We start from the raw sequence: 24440 nt of genomic DNA on the forward strand, positions 1-24440 counted from the left end.
TCCAGGGTAACCATAATTGTTGTGAGCATATGTTGTTTATGAGCTGTGCTGGAGCTTTTAAAAGAAGACCTGGATATAAAGATACATGATATATATTTTCCAACTGTAAAGACAAACAGACATTTAAATGGATATTAAATTGTGAAAACAATAAAAGCAGCACTACCGCGGCTGTCTGCCTTGCGCGTTCTCACATGCAAAGCTACTCCCTAAACCGTCAGCTCCCTATTACAAAGTATGTGTAATGTCCGATTGAGCCCAGTGGGTAGTCCAGAGAATTCACAGCGAGCAAGTGGGCGCGTTGATGATGTTTGTCTTGTGGCTAGCATGAAACCGGAAGAAATCAAACATCTAAGGGGGAAGAAGAAGGATGATTTACAGGAGAGGACAACAAAAATGTTTAACTGGAGAGACGATTCACGAACTTCTGTCTGTAAGGGACGACGCCAAAATTGTCAGACAAATTCAGGAAACGACAAGAGACTCAGTTCATGACCAAATTATGAACCGGTTCTGTGACATGGTGTAATCCATGTCATGTCCTGCCTGCTGCACGCTCTAGAGAGAAAGAGAGAGAGAGAGAGAGAGAGAGAGATAATTAAATTAAGTTTATTTTGTAATGTTTAGGTATGTTGACCTTTTAAAATACATGTTTATGTTTAAATAATTATACCTATACAAGTAGTTATGTCACCTGTTGTATTGGTTTGCCTTCTTGTGGCCATAATGCACAAAAATAGATATTCTAATTAGGGCTGTCAAGCGATTACATTTTTTTAATCGCGATTAATCGCTGAATTTCTATAGTTAATCACGATTAATTGCATATTTTATCACATGATTAAAATTCTATTATTTTGCATTTCAGAACAGTTTTTAAGTACATATTAACAATCTTTATTGGGAATCAAATGAATGCAAAGAAAGTTACTTTATGAACTTGATTTTAAGATTTGTAATTATTTATTTACTGTAAACAAAAGAAAATTGTGTGAATCTGTCATTATTGCACAATTCCTCCAAGTACCTAACTAAAAAACTAAAAATCATTATCCTTACTAGAGTCAATATAGTGTTTAGTAACTCCTAAATAATGTTGATTACTCACTGACGTCCAGTGATCACCGGTTAATGAGACAGCGTTTGCAGCACTTTGCAGCTGTTCCAGTTGGGCTGCTTTCTCAGTGTCGTACAGGCTGTGTATCCGTGAAAACTACTGTCCCCCTCGACGGCAACGAGACAGGTCAACCATAGTACGTCTTTAAGACTCGAGTCCTCTATGATGCTGACAGGTCTGCAGTTAGTTGCCACCCGTTTCGCAAGAGCTGTAGTAATTTTTTGGGATTTGGTTTCATCCACAGGTCGACAAGTAGCACTCTCCAAAATAATGCTTTGCCTGAGTGGGTAGCATGCTAGCGGGTAGCATCACGTTAACTGTACTACTATGCTTAGCTCTGTAGGTGGTAGCTCAAGCTTGACGTGCTTCGGTGATATTTTAATTCGGCATCACGATTAACGCGTTAAAGCTGACAGCCCTAATTCTAATATATCTGAACCTGTGTTTTATTTAAAGGAATATTCGAAAATCATTTTTGGTCAATTTTGACAGCCCTAATTCATAAACAAATTCTATAATAATATTTCAGTATATTGTATTTCAAGTGGTCTGAAAGAATACTAGACTTCTGCACCTCCTCTTGTCTCTGTTTTTATAGATAATCTAGCCCATGACGGGAGACTTGGGTCAATCACAGGTCATTTCAGAGAGAGAGAGCATTATTTTAGGCTTTTCTGCTCATACATTGCCTGGGCGACAAAGATAGGAGATGGAGAGCTGCAGGAAGAGGTCTCACCCTACTTCAAATCCTGGGGTTGTTTTTAAGAAATGGTTAATTAAGATTAATTACCTATTTGTATGCATGATGCATAGAACAATAATAATATTAGCAATAAAGAACAGAATTAAATTGCACGCTTTGGACAAAATTATGATTTCAGTTGTCCTACCTGTAGTTTGAATTTCCTGTTCCTGACTGAGTGGCATGGGATTCATTTGCTCTGCATTGGGAGGTTGGCAGCAGCTGTTTTGAGTGCTACGATTACATTTTGTCTCCTCTGAGGCAGAAATCAAATCCTATCAGACGGCTCTTAGGCAGGGTCTGACTTACGACTAGTGACAGATAGCTAAAAACAGTCTGTCCTCGGGGGCAGCAGCCATCATTCTAATGTATACCAATTTGACTTTTCGTTCCTCTGCCAAGGACAGAATACCACCTGCTGAGGGATCTGATTTTATGTGCATGTTTATGGACATCTCGGCTCTAGAGACCCTGTTTGAGGGATAGCTCACCGCTCCGCAAGGAGAAACCTGCCCTACCCACTGCCACACCTCTCTGGTCATTCATCATAATGACACAGAGAGGGGAGAATATCTCCATATCATCACATCTTCTGTGCTTACATGGAGGGGGACATCATGTCTACAGATCACTGACAGGTGGGAAGAATTAAAGACAGCATAGCTTAGTTGAACACTAAGGGGGAAATTAAGCCAGTGAAATGGAGAAAGGCTGATGTTTGAAAAGTACTCAAAAAATACCCAACAAGCCCTCCAAATTAAACTTCAAAACACAGCACTTGTACAGTACCTACCCATCACAATGACACATAGAGCCGATTTCGGATCTGACTTCCTCATCGGCAGGACGACATAATTTGTCTGTGCCTTTCGAAACCGTGTAGCCTGTTTGGTGACCGTAGCCGACAAACGGTGAGTAATTTTAAGCCAAGAAAGGGTGGCTGTAAGTTGGGTAGAGAGGAGCGCGAGGTTGTGGTGTTTTTAGCGGTTGTTGCCGTAATTTTAAGCCGAGAAAGAGGGGCTGTCAGTCCGTTACAGAGCTCCGCGAGGGCACAGGCTTTTATGACTGTCAACATAGCCTGCATCTAACGTTAGCTACTCCGCTGCGCTGTGGAGTAATGTCGGGCTATGTGAGACTAGCATCTAGCTAACATTGACATTGTGGGACGCTGAGTTCCAACCTGGCAACCTCTGTGAACTTCAAGTCTAGGGAGGAGGGGCCGGGGGAGACGACTATCTCCAGTATTTTAAATTTGGACTACAGTAACCATTTTAAACACTAGCTGTCGGTATTACATATTGCACCTTTAACATTGGCGACCAAAAGTGTATGTAAAAGATAAACACTGCAGTAACGTCTGACTCTAATCTAATCAGAGAGTATAAATTAGTGTGGATTGAGAAAAACCATGGTAAAGATGTAATGCCAATACCTCATATGAACTTGAAGAGTTGCAGTGGCAGTAACAAAATCGTAAGATTACAGACTGATTTATACAGAATACCTACATGACTTTTTGACCCTCTCTCATGTCTTCACTTAGTGTACTTTATTCAGACACATCAACCCTCCAGTCAACCACATCCCCACTCTCTATGATGATATAACGGAGGTGTGCAGACTGTGGACCATTTACATACTTTCAGTGGCTTCCCTTTTCCTCAATACTCCACTGATTGTTTGAAATTCAATTATGCTAATCACAGCTAAGGTCGGGGACATACAGGCACTTTGCTTCTCTTTTTTGCTCTGCTTCATCACTGTACCTTTGAGGATAATTATTCTTAAAAGCATATCATTTAGACCCTTTTAGGAGGAGGGAGTAATTTGTGCATTTTGGAGTGCGCGAGATACTGATGCACTTACAAATGTTGACTGGTCAGGGGTTGTGGATGCTGAATAGGCAGTGTGGTGGTAGTGCTTCTGAGGTATCCTGACCTCCACAGACTTTTTTTATGAATACTTTGGCCATATAGTCAACGTGAGTGTATACAAAACACTTCACAAGCACAAATGGAGTACAGTGTCAAGTGAGGATATTTACGGTGGCTGATGCAAAACAACAAACTATCACTTGGTACCAAAAGTAATCGTCAGAATGACTAACTACTACTGTATGTCAATGTGACACAACTATTCATATTCAGGCTTACTTGACCGTTCGCTGATGAATATCAAGCTAACTGTTGTCACAAGCTCTGTGAGTTAGTTTGAAACACCTCTCACCTCTGATGTCACAAGCAAACATGGAGGTGGCTGTGTCGAAAGGCGACGGGCACTTGCACTAACCCTAACCCATGCCAAAGGACTGAGGCTAAAGCTATGCTCCAGGGAAAATAGTAGCATTTTCACTAGTTGATAATTTGTGTAAAAGACATGAAAATAAAGTGGCAGTATTGATCTTGTATTGCAGTGTAGAGTTAGTTTGTCCTAGTATTATTAGTGTATCGGTGTGATTATAGATCACAAGCTCTGCTGGAAACCTCACATAAAACACGTTTAATCTAAAGTGTCACGAAGCATCTGAGTAAGGCAAAGCATGTATTGGATTACAAATCACTGCATATTCTATATTGTTCACTGGTTTTACCTTATTTAAATTACTGTGTGGAGGTCTGGGGGAACACCTATAAAAGCACACTGCAACCACTGATCACACTACAAAAAAGAGCTATAAGAACAATTCATAAAGCAGGATATTATGATCATACTTACTGTTTTTTACATTACAGAGCTTTAAAGTTCATTGATCTAGTTGAATTTCAAGATGCACAAATGATGTATAAAGCTAAAATGAGACTATTAACAGGTAATATTCAGAAGTTCTTTTCTGATAGAGAGGGGGGTTATAATTTAAGGGATAAGTTTAAATTAAAGGTTTGAGCTGTTCGCACGACTATAAAAAGCCAGTGCATTACAATCAGTGGTGTGAAATTGTGGAATGGTCTGTGCACAGAACTAAAGCAATGTCCAAACATAATCCAGTTCAAAAAAAGGTACAAAGCAATGATTTTCAAAGATTATATTAAAGGAGGGCATTAACAGCTGCAATATATATGTTCGTTGACGTGTGTGTGTGTGTGTGTGTGTGTGTGTGTGTGTGTGTGTGTGTGTGTGTGTGTGTGTGTAAGCTGGTGTGTGTGTAGGTGTATATGTATGTATTTATGTGTGTTTAAATGTATAGTAGATATATAGGTTATATATAATAAGATAATTGTGAATACGACGTAAATATGTGTTAAATGAAATAACAATTACAATAATTTATTGAGTTATGGAAAAGGGGTAGGATTAAATAAGTGTGTACTTCCTCCTACTCCTTTTCAGACATTTCTATGTTGGTTTTTGTATTTATTTTTGTGTAATGTTTTGTTTGGATTATTTTGATATGTCTGAAATAAATTTCTTCATTCATTCATTCATTCATTAGTACGATACGGATAAATGTAAGATCAGAATCTAATATTCTCACAAAACCCTGTTTGCTGCTTAGCTTACTTGGACTAGACTTAGGTCTTATCAGTTGTGTAGTCTACGTGATGCGCAGGTATATGCCATATACCCACTAGGAAAGCTTGAGGATTTCCGTATACCCACTTACAAAAGCGGGAGGATACATCATAAATTCACCCCGTTTGTGTTGCAAGTCATCAAGGAACAACAACACAGTTGCTTGGCGGTCATTCTCTGCGCAAATTTGAAAGTAACTAATGTGAAACACTAAAGGAGATATATAAAACGAAAGCAAATTTAAACTTCACTCTTTCAGTGTTTTCGTAAGCCTGCCCCTGAAGCTACTGCAGCTTTGATTGACATTGCAGCAAACATTAACGTTACAGAAACTACAGAAAATGTGCCAGATGAGGCTGATGCTATATGCGGTAATGTTACAAAAAACTTATGGGGTTGTTGCTCTGGGACGGGCGAGTACGAAGCTGAGAGGAAAAAATTACAGTATACTCACTACAAAAAACTGGACTACACCACTGGGTCTTATTGTTGTGTCGGTAGTATGTATGAGAGGTAGTAGATACTACCTGTATAATCTAAAAATGTGCCATACAGTATTCTCTGTCATTATACAAGCAGTTCTGACTTTCACACCTTAACAGAACAAACACTGGCAAACTGTAGATATACTGCTAAGAACTTCTCGTCTATAAATAACTGTATAAATATTGCCTCTTGTTTTTGTGATAATTTGTCCTTAAGTGGTCTGCCAGTCTGGAACACCGCTGGTTGACTTGAGTGACCATGATTACTAGTATATATTCTATTATGTTCTGTGATATTATTATATATTGGACGCCACAAAATCTCAGTATCGTAATTATAATCCTGTGCCCCCACTGCTGCCCCTAGCCACTGTAGTGTGCTGCAGGCAATTGGCACTTATTTTTCTTATTTCCCAGTAATACATAAGATGTATTCATTTTGAATTTTGAATTATATTCAGATGGTATGACAGTTAAATATGCCACTTTCAAATAAAAAAATTCTTTGAATAGATTGTAAAAACATTGAAGAATGAATAAGTCATTGCACCACAAAACTCCCATCTCAACATTATTCCTGATCTGTATCATGTATAGTACACTGCAGCAAAGTTCACCAAGCTTCCTACAATGCAAGAGTTGTTTCAGTTATGCTCTGATCTGGCCATGTCAACACAAGTGTAGTTGAATTACTCAAAAACCAGACATAGTGAACAGTGAACTGAATATGTTGTTTCAACAGGTCAACCTCATTCTGAGCTCCAGCACCACTCACCTTTTTCTTTTTTGGGAAAGGAGCCCAATCTGGCTTCACATTCAAATTATCTTGTGTGTAAAACAAGTCAAGGGAGGGTTGCAGCAAACATCTGTTACTGGAAATGTAACAGACTTTTGGCCCTTTTTTATGCATCCAGTGTGTTATTTTAACATGAAATGTAACATGGATTGCAAGAGAGTCAAGGTGTCTTATTCAAAGAAAAAATGTACAGGTCAGTCACATTTTTGCATTAACACACATTATAGCTTTGAAAAGGACAAATCAAACATGAGTTATGTCCAGCACAAGCATGGATCAGTTGGAAGGCACATAACCCCTCATTTTATATCTTAGACTTTAAGCTCACAGCATGTTGAAAGCATTTGCACAACCATGCGGAAAAGAGCTTTATTTTCCTAAGGGAAATGGGAATTTGACTCTGACAAAATATCAGATACAGCCCACTGTTACGGCCCAGTATCTTTTCCAAACACAGTGGTCACTTAACTTGATTTGCATTAATGTGCATGGTTTTGCTTTTGCTCCAGTTGGTCGCTGTGACTGTTATTGTTTTGGGATTTTCACAAAACGGGTAGGAAATCTGAATTGCCTAATGTACTGTAAAGAACAAAATATTTCGTAAATACATTTTTTGGCTTGACGAGACAGCCTCGGGTGGTTGAGTGCCTCCACTGTTTGGCCGAGCTATCTTTCAGCACACTAACTCTATTATCACTGCAGCAATCTTCAGCAAATAATAAGTGGTTTACAGAGACAAAAGATCAGCAGTAATATTGCCTATTTGTTACCATTACATTTCTTTAAGTGAGTCCACGTGTTAAAGCACATACATTTCACTGAGGTTACAGTGTAAATTGGACTTTGGTGTGGAAAGAAATCTGTAAATTCATATACAGTATCTTCCTCAACAGGCTGACGTTTAATAACACCAATTACACAGTAACTTGAGGCAGAGAGAGTGAAAAAGAGAGAGGGAGAGAAAGTAAGGCACAATTGGGGAGCATGAACAGTGGGGCTGAGATATGATAGCCATTACAGAGATGGCAGCTCTAGCCAGGTCGAGGACATGGAGGTCATTCACTGTGGGACTTGGCCACACATACAATCTCACCTGCCAAGCAGCAAAGGCAACTTCAATAGCTGGGCAACACATGGCTACAAAAGGCAGGAGGAGGGCTGTCCTTGGCTGCAATGCATTCAACAATGTCATCTTCACAACAGACAGATACATATAACTCTGACTACAGTTGTGAAATGCTATTCACATTGGCAAACCTTACAAAAAACAATTTGCCCTCTCCAAAACAAACTGACAATGTAAGATCAGGCAGATGAGTTTCACAAAATCACACTATAATATGGCAGCTGACCACCAATCTGATGTATTTCACTATAGCTTTCTCCTTGATGGTGTACCAAATGGTATCCAGTGTCCAGGCAAGTTACTTCAAATGTATACTTAAAATCAATGACTAAGCAAGAACCAAGAAGACAAAACCTATACACAAGACAACTTTGGAGTTACCGGGTGCGCGTTTCTCCCAGGGTTGCCAACTTAGTGACTTTCTCCCTTAACCTGGTGACTTTTAAGTCCCCCTTAGTGACGTTCAGTTGACCAATACCCTGCCAGGTAGAAACATGAATGAGCTGTGAATGTGTGCCGCTAACAACCAATCACTGGTCCCCATTGTGTGTCCAAGGAACTTAGAAAATGATTTAACTTGACTATTTAAGTTGTATTTTTTTCTCAAAGTACATATGTAAGTAGTGTAAATGGATATGCAAATGTGTGTCTGCTCTTCTGTTTTTACAATAAAAGTAGTCAACACTGATTTATTCTCTTCTGGTAGAGGCTAACTACCTCCCTACACGTCCAGCCTCAGGGAGACCAACCTGATATCAACGCTCTATCAAACTTCCAGTAACACAGCAAACAAGTAACAAGTAGTAGTAAAGCAGTTACTGAATTGTAATCCCTTACACTATTTATTACTGAAAAAAGCAATCCCATTATTGTAACACATTAATACGTTACTGCCCAACACTGTTGGTATCAGATCATCTGTAAATACATTCATGCATGTTAATTATCTATGACACTAAGGGAGATGCAGTGATATTCAGGGAGAAAGTATTTGCTAATGATATCCTCCCTTCACACTCTCTGGGCATTTTGAATTTTGACAATGCTTTAGAAGAGAATTGGCTTCCCTTATTGACTGGCACTGCAGTCGTTTTAAATGAAGCAATTCTGAATCATCCATGGCCCAGTGGAGTGTTAAACATGTAGTCTGCAATTAAGTGATGATAACAAATGCAGCATTAAAACTCTGGGGCCTATTCTGTCAGTCCCTGATAAATAAAATGTTGAGATTGACTGTGGGGGATGCTTAGTAACTGTGCTTTCAACGAAAGCATAAGCAGGCACATTTAACAAGAGAAATGCCGCTGCCTGGGAGTGACAGAGCCATGTGCTAATATGATTCTAATGCACAGCAGAGGCATGGAGGAAAAAAAGAACTAGATGGAATAAATTCATTTCAGGAAATGCTAAAAGAAATAAATCTACATCCTAAATGTCAAACAAGATATAGAAAGAAGATGGAGTGTCAAAGGCAGCTTGACTTTTTTGACTACATCAAGGCACCTTGAGTGCGCTGACCGTTAATGTATTCCAAACACCAAGACTGTTTCTTAGAGCCCAGCTGTCCCTGGCTGCTTCCCAACCGCCAATCATTTTGCAGAGACAGACTCATTCCAAAGTTGAGCCTTTAGGCAGAGTTGAAGCAGAGTACAAACATAAAGAAGAACCCATATGGGAAAGGAACGAGGTGAAGGAAAAATATGAAATAAAATGTGGAGTCCGGGAAGTGAAACATAGCCCCCCGGTGGAGTTAAAGCTGTGTGTGAAATACCTCTGGCTTTCAGACATGTCTTTGATTTGATTTATTTGATGACCTAAAAAACACAGCAGGAACAAATGACAACATGAAGGATGCCTCAAGAATGAAGAGACCTACTTATCAATGGTGAATCAATTCATCACTTTTGTGGAAAAGCTGCAACATGAGAAAAAAATTCATGAATACAGATTGGCTGCAAGCACTAGAATTCTGTCACACACAGTATTTACAGTGTATCTATAATACTAAAGCAATGCTCTGACCTTCAATCCTAATAAATGTCAGTGTCTTTTTTTTATGTGACTCTTGCTTTTCATTCAAGCACGCTACATACACAGTTTACAATGATAACGGTGGCAGATTTGCCACTTCAGTTTCTAGTAATAGCCATTTTTGAATCAATCTCTGATTTAAGACAGAAGTAGAAAAAAGCAGTCCGACCAATCTCTTCGGATAAAATGACAACTGTCACTGACAGATTCCTTTTCTTTTTTTTTATTATTTTTTGGGGGCTTTTCCCTTTTATTAGATAGTGACAGTGGATAGACAGCAAAGGGGGAGAGAGATGGGGGATGACACGCAGCAAAGGGCAGCAGGTCGGATTCGAACCCGCGCCGCTGCAAAGGACTCAGCTTACATGGGGCGCACGCTCTTACTGGGTGAGCTAGAGGCCACCCCCTGTAGCTAGTTAGCAACTTAACCTTATGCAAGCTCCATTAATTGTTTGAAAACTTCGTCTCCATTTGACTGTTTCCAGGGGTCCGTTTCAGAAAGCAGGTTTAGTGAAAACTTGAGTTTGTTAACCCCTGAGATGAGGAAAACTCTGGGTTTTCTGTTTCTGAAAGAGAGGTTAATCAAACCTGAGAGAGAGAGGGGTAACTCCAGCCCGTTTCAGAAAGAGAGGTAACTTAACCTCAGAGTCAGTTACTATGGTAACTGAGCCTGTGAACCTAACCTGGTCGGGAGCAGGTTTTCTTTAATAAACCTCGAGTTTCTCTCAGTCTCCTCCCTCTGACACCGCGCTCTTTTATTTCCTCATTCATTCATTCAGTCTGTATCAGGCGCATTTTAGCGCAGTTTGTTATCTGCATGAATAAAAGACAGGGTTGGTTAAACCTCCTTCCTGAAACGGGCCCCAGCTGACTCATTTTAAAACAGCATTTTTGAATATGCACTTGACGGCAATATGGAATATGCAATTGATCATGCTAAAAGACTGAAGCTAAAGCTACTTAGCCAAGTAGAAAAAACTTGATTACACAATTTGTATGCTTCCACGCCGGCAACAGCCATAACCGGAGGCATTACAGTATGTTTTCGGATTGTCCGTCCGTCCGTCTGTGCGTCCAATACTCGTGAACTCGATATCTCAGGAACGTCTTGTGAAAATGTAAACGTCCACTTGAACTTAAGGATGAACTGATTAGATTTTGATGGTCAAAGTCACTGTGACCGTACAAAACCATTTTTGGCCATAACTCAGGAACAGAAGGGGAGATATTTGCTCAGTTACTGAATTGGTGACACTAATAGGTGCCCACCTTGAAACTGTGGGGATTTTATAGATCTTCTGTGCTGCCGGGTTGAAGATTTGTGTGAAATATCCACATTTCGCCAAAAAATACACTTAATACCTTTTATTAAATAAAATATTAAAGTCTTCACTACATATTTTAGATGAGTCTAAAAAGACATGGATCAAAATCTACAACTTGTCTGGTTGGTGGAGGCATACAATTGCAAGGTGGTAATCTAACATTATCCTGTTTTAATGCTTATCTTACGTACCTGCTCGTGTGGTTTGGGTTTTAGAAAGGCTAAATAAAGACGGCACCCTAACTCTGTAGATACTGAATATCTGCTTTACTACAGCCCCATGCATGCCTTTCTTCCGTGTGGAGAAATCCAAAGCTTGACAGGCCTGCCGACCCTAGTTACGGTTGCTAAGCTATGTTTGGGGGATGGGTTTAGTGTGTGATTAATTCATTAACAGTAATACACAGCATATTGTAGAGGGTAGTTAGCAGAACAGCTGGTGAGGGTTCTTCCTGCATTTCATACCACAGATTTTTTTCTTCTTCTTGTAGAAGCAGTATTCACAGTAAAGAGAGGTGTCAGTTTTTTTCATGTTTTGTGCAAAGTGCTCCTTCTCCCATGGGTGCCACGCCGACATTGGTCTAAGACTTTGGTTTCAATGCTACTGGCTCTCACAGTCCCTTTCTCAGTGCAGCAACTGTGGAATACAGAAGAAGTCGAGCTGGGAAAATTGTCCTTGAAACAAGCAACAATGGCTTCAAGTGGAATGTGACACATGTCTCCAGGGTCTGACAATATTAATCTATCTGCCAGTCACCACAGGCACCCAGTCCACTCCAGCACCCCCAGAGTGTGTATTAATTAAGATGCTGTCGCACTAAACGAAGAATTACTTGGTGCATAACAAGACAGTATCTCTAAAGTCATTATCCTGGACACTATGTGAGTAGCACAATGCGTTTATGTTATTACTCAAGTGACATTTTTTACAACATTTCTTTGGTGACATTTTCATGCAAAGTAGTTTTATACTGTGAATGTACCTGTCAACATTAGTCTTTGTACTGCTGTAGATCTAATGGGCTGAGGTTTTTAATACTTAATTCATCACGTTAACATCTTTGTCTACAGTGTTAAAAACTAGTTGTGCTTTTTCAAAGAGAGCATGTAGGAAATCCAACATTTCTGTCAAATCAAGGCTCGCATCTAAAGCGGGATGGAAGTGAAGGACAGTGTGTGCACCAGCTGACCGTGTTTCCACAGCTCAGCTATATAAAGAACGTGGTAATGTGACTCAATGACAGGGACTTGGCAAAAATTAGGCTACCTTCCTCAAGGGTCCCTGTCCGTTTCAGACGATAATTGAAAATAATGTAAAAATAGTCGTGTTCTGAGGACATGGGTTAACTCTCTGAGGACAAGGTCAAACCCTCTCCCGTTACTTTAATTTCCACATGATTAATTACACACCCAAGTTGGTTGGGAAGGATGTTTTACAAGTTCTGTAGGATGTTCTACACTGATTTCTTAAGCTAATTTGATTCAACTTTGCTGGGAGACTGGTTCTAAGGGTGGAGGAAATTAGATGTACATATGTAATACAAGAAAAATGCAAACACAGATCTGCTTTATTCACATATTGCAGTTTCTTTTCTCTGCTTCCCACCTCCCTCTCGTCAAATTGACATAATAGCTTAAAATCTGATCATCTCAAAGCAGATTGTTCTCCAGAGACGGATAATAGACTGACAGACTGAATCCAAATGTTAACACCAATCAACTGTCAAGTACATTACATGCATGGCTTTGTTGCCATGGACACTGCTGGTGTGAAGTATAAAATAATATCTTTATCAACAATCAATCAGGAAATAAACGATATTCTTAGATTATAATGAGGGTTTTCAGCTCTTAATCTTCTTAGAAATCCATGATACGGCCGGAGTAATCCCACTTTGATTCTCTGACTGATCAGAGGAACATGATTCTAATCTAGACGTCCAATAGGATTACGTAAATAATGAGCGTGATTACACAACAACACAAGGCTGAACTCGTACTATTAATTCAATCACTTCATGTAAAAATCTGACACATTTACCCCCAGTAATGTTTTTGAATCAAGTATAAATTATAAATTATCATACCACTGAAATGTATCAATTATGCTAAATTAGTAGCTTCACTGAGATCTGTAATGTATTTTTGTTGTTTCTAAACTACCTAAAACCAGAGCTACATAACAGCACTCACACAGGTATCATTAATGTACAATATAAGCAAGATAAGAGTACAAATAGATCCTCTTATTTAAAATTAACTCATTTCCATTTATAAATGAAAAAAAAGACTGATCACCAATGTTTCCAATTTAATAAAGTTAATATTGAATAATATGTATAGGGATTGAGTCTGTGATTGACATGATGTGTTATTAATGTCCTCTCCAGGTGTCCTGAGCATTAACTCAGCAACACTTCAAAAGGTTCCACAACACACTGAGGTGCACGATTAATGTCATTTACCGCTAACCACCCTTACTTACTAATGTGCGCACTGTAATGCACTCTAACTCTCAACTCTCTTGAGCTTTAAAAGGCTTTCAAGTTGTTGTGTTTGATTTCAGCAGGATTTTTAATGTCTGCTTTGCAGTGGCAACTCAAATGCCTTAGCACTCGCTGCTTCGCATTACAATTGCTTTAAAGCTGTAGTGCACCTCATGAGCAGTCCATCTTACCACAATTTCTTCAACGTCTTCCAGGCTTTGTTCATGCTGGCAAGGGAAAATTAGTGAGTGTAGTTTATGGTATGGTATGCCGTCGTATGAACTCCAGTGTTATTGTGGAAGTAGCAATACGTACATTTTGTGTGTGTGTGTGTGTGTGTGTGTGAGTCAGAGTCAAAGAGTAATTTGTATATAAGAGAGTAAAGAGTCAGGGGGAAGGAAGGAAAGTAATAATTAAAGTTTTAATCTGCAAGCGAGATCAGTCCAACTTTGAAGTTAGAAACAGAAACATTCCAAAATCAACAGCCCCTGTAATCTACAAACACAACAGAGACAGACAGTTGCTAGCGGGAGCCAGTGCCAAAAGGGAGATCCAAGGCAACTTCAGATTTGCCAGTTCACATACACACAAACAGGCACAGGCACACACTGCTACTCTCCCAGCTCTCCTAAGAAACACACCAACAGTGATAGACGCACACACATACCCCGAAAGACACATTCACTTTCAGGCACAAACATGTGCCTTCACATTCATACGACAGAGGACAGGCTTGTGGAGTTTGTTGTCAAGATATCATAAAGACAAAGAGGCAGCCTCCTCTCGGGATGACTGAATTTGATCAAAGCAAAGCTTTGTCCCAAGTCAGGATCACTTTTCAACTTCTTAAGCTAATGAACAGTTTATACTGGCTAATGAAGTCGGCAGCAGATAATGATGTTGACAGTGTTTTTGTGTCGTTCACAGCACATTCTAAGAACAACATTGTTACGGTATTACCGTACAAAGCCGAACACCGCCGGGAAGTGAAAAAGAGGGAAATTATTTTACAGTCTCTCTCCACGAGAATAAGCATGTCAAGGATAATCAATGTTCCCATATTTTTGGATCATTTAATTCCTCCGGTTCTCTTCCAGTTATAAGAAATGCCACATGTAGAAGTGTACAGAAAATCCCTCTCCCACATGGTCTGTACTCTAATGCCTCAAAGCTGCCAACCTGCCACCCCCAGCAGTCCACTTGGCCATATTGTTAATGTGCAATAAAATACAACTGTAATTGTCCATTAATCTAAGGTTGATCAGCATTCATTACGGCACATGCAGGGAGGCCATTGAAACACTTCATGTCTTGTATTGCATAATTTTACACAGTGGCTTGATGGCTTAGTTTACAAGACGGCTAAAATTATAATGTTGGTATAATTCTTGTTCAGAGAAAGAGTGAATTATCTTTCAGCCTGTACAGAAAAGTTCTTTCAAATGTGGAAAAATATGCTATGTGTGTATACATATTGCAGTAATGAGATGAAATCCAATTTAAATGTTACATTTTGTTGTTTTGATTACATGTGCTGTAAATGTAGATCCTGAAAATGAGCAACCTTTAAAGCCTGTGCACAATATAATGTAAAATTAAAGCTGCAAGCAGCGTTGAACGGGCCCTTGCCCCTCCCAGCACGTCGGGGCTACCGGAGGACGCCCGGCTGATTTACTTCAAATGTTGTGCATGGCCTCAGCGGAGCACGGGGAACAGCTTTGCCGAGTTTCCTCTAATTCAGAATAACTGTTTATTGAATACTGAATAGCTGCCAAGATATGCAACTCTTCCTGTTTTGACTGCCACCTTCACGAAGTTGGTCCTTTATAACTTGGACATTTTTTTAACTATCAAAATTCTTTTGATAACTTTTTGTCATGAGGTTCGACTGAGTCTACATTCAACATTTCGTGCAGATCGGATTAACGCTCTAGGAGGAGTTAGAAAAAGTATGTTTCGCATACATTGCGATTTGGCGCCATCTGTTTCTCATGAGCATCCACAGATACTACTTGCAAAGTTTCGTGAAAATCGGAATCATGGCCTAGGAGGATTTAGACAGAATGTAAACACATGGAAAATGCATAAAATTCAAAATAGCTGACTTCCGGTTGGACGGAGCTAATAAAAGTAAATAGGAAATATGTCCTAAATGATGAGAGCAATGTGTGAACTAAATCTGGTGAAGATGTCCAAATTACTAATTACTATGTCCAAATTAAAGCCTTCCATGCATTAGCGGGCGCTATGGAGTCCACTTACAGCTATAGAGCCACCATACCACTCCCAAGCCTAAAGGAGAATTCAGATCGAAGAAATTCCTATTCTGCACATGGCTGCACAATTTCGAGAGTTTTCGTGCATCCTAAAGTCCTCAAACACCTGTTCATAAAATGAAAACCAAGATGGCCGACTTCCTGTCAGGTGGAATATTTTCAAAAAAATGCTACATGTTCCCTCAAAATTTGGTATATTAACTTTTTTTTCAAAATCATGGCATGCGTTAGGGGGTGCTATGGAGCCCCCTGGCAACGCCTGAGCCCAATCACTACAGAGCTTTGTAGTTCTCGCCAGGTCTGACGTGTGCACATTTTTGTGAGTTTTCCAGCATGCTAAGCCCCTCAAAAATGCAAGTGACGCATCAGAATACCGCTCGGGCCCTAATAATAATAATTCTTTAATTCTTTAATAGGGCCTTCGCCGCTGTCAGCGCTCAGGCCCTAATAATCTGTACAAAAACAATAGGTTCTTCGCACTTCATGCTAGGCACCGTTGGGCCTAGCACTTTCGTGTTTGGGCCCTAATTAAGTTAATTAATTGATACATTTCTACTATACTAATTAGCACTAAACAGGAAGTACAGCTAATAGGCTGATGCCAGTTTTACAGGTATTTGGTCATAAACTAAAGTATTGGAAAAAAAATAATTTATGATCTGACAATGGTGCTCGATGAAAAGTAGGAGGATAACCCAAATGATTATAACTCATCCTGAGGGGGACATGAATGCTTGCATAATTGCTATCCATCCAATAATATAAAAATACATTTCACTCAAAACCTCATGGTGACGCTAGAGGGAAAAGTCAGAGGGTCATCAAAGTCATTAGGGTTCATACTCTGGCGAACATGAATGTCAAAATTCTAATAGCAATGCTTTCTAAAGATGGAAATATTTACATATAGACCAAAGTGTAACTTATGCTGTTCAGGTGGATCCTCCAGATGATTCCACTTCAGATTTCAGCTTGCCACAGCTGAGCTAAAAGGTTATTCATGAAAACCAATAACAACATGATTTGGATCTCAGATAAGAGAATTATGGTATCTGAATATGCGCATCTGTTATTTTGTTTGCCACTTGGACATTTGTTTACCAGCATTCTAATCTGACATATTGTGATATTGCACCCCTGCAATGTGTTAACCACATACGTGCATTTGCCAAAGACAATAAAAACGTAGTGGGTAGGCCCACTTGAAATGCATCAAACTTCTTTATTTTATAGTGAGAAGGAGCTGCACTGTCCTTTGGATGAAGCATGTCTATACTGTAAGTAGGATCCTGCACCACCTGCCAATCTCTTCCTTGTAATAAAAGGAGGATGTACTGTTACTGTGCTTGCTCAAACAAAAGATGATACGTGCCTTCCACTACATTGGCATAGCAAAGAGAGGAAAGTCACAAATCACTTATGGGCTGAGAGACAGTTTTACTGCAGCAGTAACTCTCCCTCTTCACAGAAACACACACACCAACACTGTGGGTCGTCCACGGCGGCATGGTTGCTAGGAAACACCTTGGGGCCAGCTCCCTCAGTATATGACCTGATTAGTTAATTGCAAAAAGTGAGCAAGTCGCAAAATTGCTCTAACTGTCATCGACTCACTCAGGTTGCAACTCTCCAGTATTTAGCAGGTGGTGGCTGTTTAAAACCACCTCCTTAGCAAGTTTTAACACATTAAGACACAGAATTAGAAAGTATGTGCTGTACTACTCCGTTTGTCTGTTTAATAGGAACCAGCGGTTTGCTAGGAAACACCTTGGGGCCAGCTCCCTCAGTATATGACCTGATTAGTTAATTGCAAAAAGTGAGCAAGTCCCAAAATTGCTCTGTCATCGACTCACTCAGGTTGCAACTCTCCAGTATTTAGCAGGTGGTGGCTGTTTAAAACCACCTCCTTAGCATGTTTTAACACATTAAGACACAGAATTAGAAAGTATGTGCTGTACTACTCCGTTTGTCTGTTTAATAGGAACCAGCGGTTTGTTAGCTTACAGTAGCTTAGCACTCAGACTGGAAGACACTAAACTTCACTCATAAATATCTGTTTTATATATCTACTCCTAACAAAAAATGTAGAAACAACAATTGGGGTTTTAGCAGGGGCTTACCTTCAGACAGAGCCAGGTTAGCTGATCTTAATGGGGGTTAAAGGTGCATTAAATCCATATTATCCATAATTTACTGAGGTACAAACTCACATAACATTAATTTTTTTCATCACTGTCTCCTTAAAGGGCCTCTTGTCTGCCTTGACAGTTGGCAATCAGACCAAAAACACGCAACGTACCTTTTACCTAAAATTTATTTCACTTACCTTTATTAACTAAGTCAAGTGCAAGTCATGTAGGAAGCTTGAATTGTAGATACTGTTTACATGTTTCCCTTTAGAAAGGATAACTGTTTTTGAAGAATTCTGCTTCTTTAAAGAACTTTAAAGTCATTTTTCGGTATGTTCTTCTGATTAACAATCATCCATTAATTTTCCTTAAGTTAGTATATAAGTATACAAATGGCCGTATATATGTTTTCCATTTTCAGCAGCAAAGGTGACATTTGATAGTACTTCTAACAGTAATACATTTGAGTTTAAGTTTCCTGCTAACCTAGCAAACATTGCTCAGCATAAAAGAGGCTATAAAATAAAAAAATAAACGGTTACACTTCACTTGAAGGTATCTACATAAAAGTGTCATGACACTGTCATTAACGTGTCATAAACGTTTATAAACAAGTCATAAACGTTTATGACATAACGCTTCTGTCATTGTCATTCGGTTTTTGTCTTGACAAGTTAGGGTTAGGGTTCATGTGTCATGACAGTGTCATGTGTTCATGACAGTGTCATGTCACTCTTATGTAGATACCTTCAAGTAAAGTGTTACCAAATAAACATTACGTTACTTGGTTGTAATTCAAGCAGAAGCCTAGTATTTACAAAAACATGACCCAAATACAATGTTGATTTCAACATTTAATCTGTAATTGCTGTAGAAATGTTGATTTAAAGTAGATTTTTAACAACAGCCATATACTGTACCAACCTTTCTTAATATGACTGAATTTTAAATTAACAATTTTTGCTATCTTGGTATAGAACTGACATAGCACATTCATTCCCAGCAGATGTTAAAGCAAAGATTTGGTAAGGTCAAAAGGCAGTTATACTGCAGTCATTTGTTTTAATGTATTTTCACTACTACCCAGTTGTAAAGCACATGTTCATAGGATGGATGTCAAAGTCTGACATTCAGCTTGTTAGATACAAAATCTGTTTACCATAACACATGCACATAACAGTAAGTTGTCTCCATAGAGAGTGATATATGATATACCACATGGCCTTTGTAATTCCACTCACCAAAGAGCTTGTAAATTATATGTAAATATCACTTTCAGCAGCAGTGTGAATTTGCCGTTCACTAGACCTATACTTCAGTCAGTCCGTTGAAATATAGGCGGGAGAAGACTTTGACATGTGCCAGAAAATGACCTTTGCCTCAGAAAGGAGTCATTGGTAACCCAATTAAAAGGAAATGTCACGCTGGTAATTGCGTCTCACAATGTGAATCATCTGCGCAGGGTGGCTCGCTCTGAACCCAGGGACAGGGTGATATGTGGCATTGAAGTCTCACTGCCTCCCTGTCGTTCCCTGTCCTTCTCGTGCACTCTCTGCAGATACCCAATTCAGTTTTTTGTCTGTCCTCTTTGAAGTTATTGGCTGTTTATATAGGTTTATTAATGTGTACTTTATGTCCGAACTTCCCTTGATGTAAATATTGAGTTAGGTTTAGCTACTTAGCTATTTAAATAAATATTTTTAAGCTATCTATCTATCTATCTATCTATCTATCTATCTATCTACCTATTACTAGCTAACTAGCTACAGTATTGATGTAGCTAACTACCTAGCTGTGTAGCTATCTATTTAGCTATATATCTTTAATTATAATCTAAGATTTGTGAATGTTCTTGTGTTTTGTGCTTTAAAACAAACATGAATATTTGACTTATTTAAGATGTACATAGTAGGCCTATAATGGATCAAAGGCACACAAAAAGATTATTTGAAGCAGCAAAATTCAAAGTTGTTAAAAAGTTCTATCTATCTATCTTATCTAATCTATCTAACTATCTGCCTCAATTCCTCTTTTGTCCTTGTAATTTGTGAAACCCAAGACAGAATCTGAGAGTGATGTCTGGCAGGTGTTCAAATAGGAGACATTAGTCCTAGACCCAAGGTCCAGTGGAGGAGGCAGGAAAGATGTGATTTGATTTTTTACAGTAGAGTCATGACATTTGATTCTTGGGAAATTATTATGTCAAACTGAAAGAGCATTGGTTCTTGCAATTGAACGGATTTGCTAATAATGATAATATTTGAAATAAATGGGCTGGGATCATGGTCATGACCGAGATCATGAAATGGCCTGCACTACATTTATTGTGAAATAATTGATAACAAGTTGAACATTGAAAATGAAAAATGAAATTACCTCTTCCCACTGGCAGAAATTCCCTCACACAGATATGGTGGAGTGTACGGCTTCTTGTATATTAAGATATAGTATGCCTCAGATAGCAGTTTGTATAATCTTGAGCCTGTTATCTAGATTGCCTATTTTTCACTGCTAAATGTAAATGTTAAAACAGATTCAGGCACAGATGGCTGCTCTGCCTCTGTCCTACAGCACAGCAGATGGGAGGCCTCAGCTTCACAGCCTCACATTCATTTTGCTCTCCATCCCAGTTGTAAATCAAAGTTAGGGGATTTTTTTTCTGTCTTCCTATCTTCTTCACTCTCGTTTGTTAAACCTTGCTTCTCTTATCGTAAGATGGGGCAGCACATCCTGCAGCCTCATAAATTATGTGAAAAACACACAGCGCTCACGTATTGCATGCTTAGTTTATATATTATTGTTTCAGAATCACAGTGTTGTTGCAATACCGAAAATGGATTGTGAGTTTAAAGGTTTGGGCTGAGCATTGTTGTGTCACCTGTTGTGTTTGGTTGGTCCAAAAGAATGAACCTGAAGTGTTTTCAGATTTCAAGAACATCCAAAACCCAACAGCCCATGCAATAGCAATTCAACATTTTGGGAATTAATGGAAATGCACACCTGGTACTGGTCTCGACATGTCCGCTCTCTCTTATGAATGCAGCAGAGAAAATGCCTTTCGCTTGTTGCCAGTCTGAGGGCTTGACCTCAGGAATGTTAGTGCATTTCACTTTTGATAGGATTATCTGCTCCATTATTGAGAAAGAAGGGAGTCTTGCAATGTGGTGATGGCTCTCTTTCATGTATTGTTCCAATCTATAATTGCTTTTCATGAATTATGTGGGGAAAGGTTAGGCTGGTAAATATTACAGTTGCTTGGCTCTAAACTAAAAGCAAAAAAACACTGGATTTACTTTAGGATTGTGGACATTTTAACTAATTTGTATTGATGGGGATTGTAAGAGGACTCTGTGCTTGTTTGTTGTCATTCTTAAAAATGACAATTAAAAACAACATGCCATACCATGATTTGTTTTATAGAAGACACTTGGCAATAAGAAACACATTGGTTAGTTGATTACTACAAAATGGTTAGATGCCCTGGGCAAAGATTATTCAGTAGATTTTCTTTAAAGCACATTCAGAGGGCTTCCCTGTTTTGGTTGGGAGGAGATTATAAAGCCCCGTACTTTTGCAGCTAAATTTAATGACATGTTTTCATATGCATTGCTGGCAGATGTTCGTTAAAATGGATTAGAGTGCAGGATATCTGCAGCCCCTCTCTGTTTTAATTAACCGATAGCTCTGATAAATATTTAAAACCTTGGCAATGACATTGCCACTGAAGGAGGCACCCAAGGGTAGATTAAGCTAAGTTTTCAGGGGGGGATGTTATACTTCTAAACTACCGAACTCCTCAGTAAAATATTTGAGGATACTTAAAGAGTCTGAGGCTTTTGGTTAAAAGTTGCTTTAATGTTTTCAGGTTAAAGAGCTTGGAATGGTGAGTCATTTGTAGTATCAGATGTGAGGTTAAAACACACATTATCACATACAGTACAACAAGCTCGTGGCCATATTATATAATGGCTGGATGTGCAGATGCTGTAGCCAGTATCGGGGGGAAAAGGCATTATCGCAAAGATGGTGCTTATTATCCGTCTGCATCAGAGCGCGATCACAGAGGGACTCCAGTACCATTCATGCATGTCTAAGCCACAAAGCAGCTCTTTCTGGAGAGATCTGTCATAAATGCCATAAAGCCGATCATCATAACATACTGTGGAAGTGCTAACATCTATATTGAAACCTAGTTTGAAGCAGAGATGTTCACAAGTCATTTTTTGGAAGTCCAAGTCGAGTCTCAAGTCTTTGAGCTTGAGGCCAAGTCAAGTCTCAAGTCTTTGAGGGGCAAGTTCAAGTCAAGTCTCAAGTCTTTTGCTACGAGTCCAAGTCAAGTCTCAAGTCTCTGGCCATCTGATCTGTCCCTAACACTGTATTGTTAAATCTTATGAATTCAAAGCATGTCCTGTAGCTACCATCCATCCATACAGTACAGTATCAAATCAAAATCAGTTGTAGGATCACTTTGTGCGGTCTACTTCAATGCAATCTGAAGAAACACAAATTAGGAACTCTGTTTCAATTTCATAACTGTATTTTTCAACATTTTGGTAACTACACCAAAGAATACATGTTTGTCTGTGTTACTAACTGGCTGTAAAGTCCAACCTCATCATACATTACATGTTTCAGTGTTTAAAGTGTGAGGGCAACATCTGTATTGAAAGTTAATACACCAATCATGGTACAAACATGAGAGAACTGATACTTTCCGTATTGCTATTTAACAACAACCTGGTGAAATATTAACCTAAGTCTGTCACATCATATGGATACAGCTATAAAGATACAATTTGCCAATTCCCAGCATTAGCACTACACATTGCGATGGTTAGCTCATAACGTTTCTTTCACCTTAGCAAGTGACTGACCTATCTGGGTGCGTTTTGAGATGCCTGATGAAGTTCGACATTGTTGATCTGTCCATCCATCCATCTTTGTCCGCTTATCCGGTCTCAGGTCGCGGGGGTAGCAGCTCCAGCAGGGGACCCCAAACTTCCCTTTCCCGAGCCACATTAACCAGCTCCGACTGGGGGATCCTGAGGCGTTCCCAGGCCAGGTTGGAGATATAATCCCTCCACCTAGTCCTGGGTCTTCCCCGAGGCCTCCTCCCAGCTGGACGTGCCTGGAACACCTCCCTAGGGAGGCGCCCAGGGGGCATCCTTACCAGATGCCCGAACCACCTCAACTGGCTCCTTTCGACGCGAAGGAGCAGCGGCTCTACTCCGAGCTCCTCACGGATGACTGAGCTTCTCACCCTATCTCTAAGGGAAACACCAGCCACCCTCCTGAGGAAACCCATTTCGGCCGCTTGTACCCTGGATCTCGTTCTTTCGGTCATGACCCAACCTTCATGACCATAGGTGAGGGTAGGAACGAAAACTGACCGGTAGATTGAGAGCTTTGCCTTCTGGCTCAGCTCTCTTTTCGTCACAACGGTGCGATAAATTGAATGTAATACCGCACCCGCTGCGCCGATTCTCCGACCAATCTCCCGCTCCATTGTTCCCTCACTCGCGAACAAGACTCCAAGGTACTTGAACTCCTTCACTTGGGGTAAGAACTCATTCCCTACCTGGAGAAGGCACATGATCCTCATCCCAGCCGCTTCACACTCGGCTGCGAACAGATCCAGTGAGTGCTGAAGGTCACAGGCCATCAGGACCACATCATCTGCAAAAAGCAGCGATGAGATCCCCAGCCCACCGAACTGCAACCCCTCTCCACCCCGACTACGCCTCAATATCCTGTCCATAAATACTACAAACAGGATTGGTGACAAAGCGCAGCCCTGGCGGAGGCCAACTCTCACCTGAAACGAGTCCGACTTACTGCCGAGAACCCGGACACAGCTCTCGCTTTGGTTGTACAGAGATTGGATGGCCCTGAGAAGGGAGCCCCTCACCCCATACTCTCGCAGCACCTCCCACAGTATCTCCTGGGGGACCCGGTCATAGGCCTTCTCCAGATCCACAAAGCACATGTAGACCGGTTGGGCATACTCCCAGGCTCCCTCCAGAATCCTTGCGAGAGTAAAGATCTGGTCCGTTGTTCCACGACCAGGACGGAATCCTCATTGTTCCTCTTCAACCTGAGGTTCGACTATCGACCAAACCCTCCTTTCCAGCACCTTGGAGAAGACTTTACCAGGGAGGCTGAGAAGTGTGATACCCCTATAATTGGCACACACCCTCTGGTCCCCCTTTTTGAAAAGGGGAACCACCACCCCGGTCTGCCACTCCTTAGGCACCGTCCCAGACTTCCACGCAATGTTGAAGAGGCGTGTCAACCAAGACAACCCCTCCACACCCAGAGCATTAAGCATTAAGCATTTCTGGACGGATCTCATCAATCCCTGGGGCTTTGCCACTGTGGAGTTGTTTAACTACCTCAGCAACTTCCACCAGGGAAATTG

At 40.1% G+C, this 24440-nt stretch overlaps 1 long non-coding RNA gene across 1 annotated transcript; it reads right to left on the reverse strand.

Moving 5' to 3' along the window:
* Nucleotides 1-2738: 2738 nt before the first annotated feature.
* On the reverse strand, nucleotides 2739-23649 carry LOC116039847. Its single transcript, XR_004102524.2, has 3 exons — nucleotides 23639-23649; nucleotides 21699-21706; nucleotides 2739-3005 (listed from the first exon to the last, which is right to left on the reverse strand). It is a non-coding gene; the product is annotated as an uncharacterized LOC116039847 (long non-coding RNA).
* Nucleotides 23650-24440: the final 791 nt, after the last annotated feature.

This window comes from Sander lucioperca, chromosome 20 (genome assembly GCF_008315115.2).
Source record: "Sander lucioperca isolate FBNREF2018 chromosome 20, SLUC_FBN_1.2, whole genome shotgun sequence".
Classification (NCBI taxonomy): Eukaryota; Metazoa; Chordata; class Actinopteri; order Perciformes; family Percidae; genus Sander; species Sander lucioperca.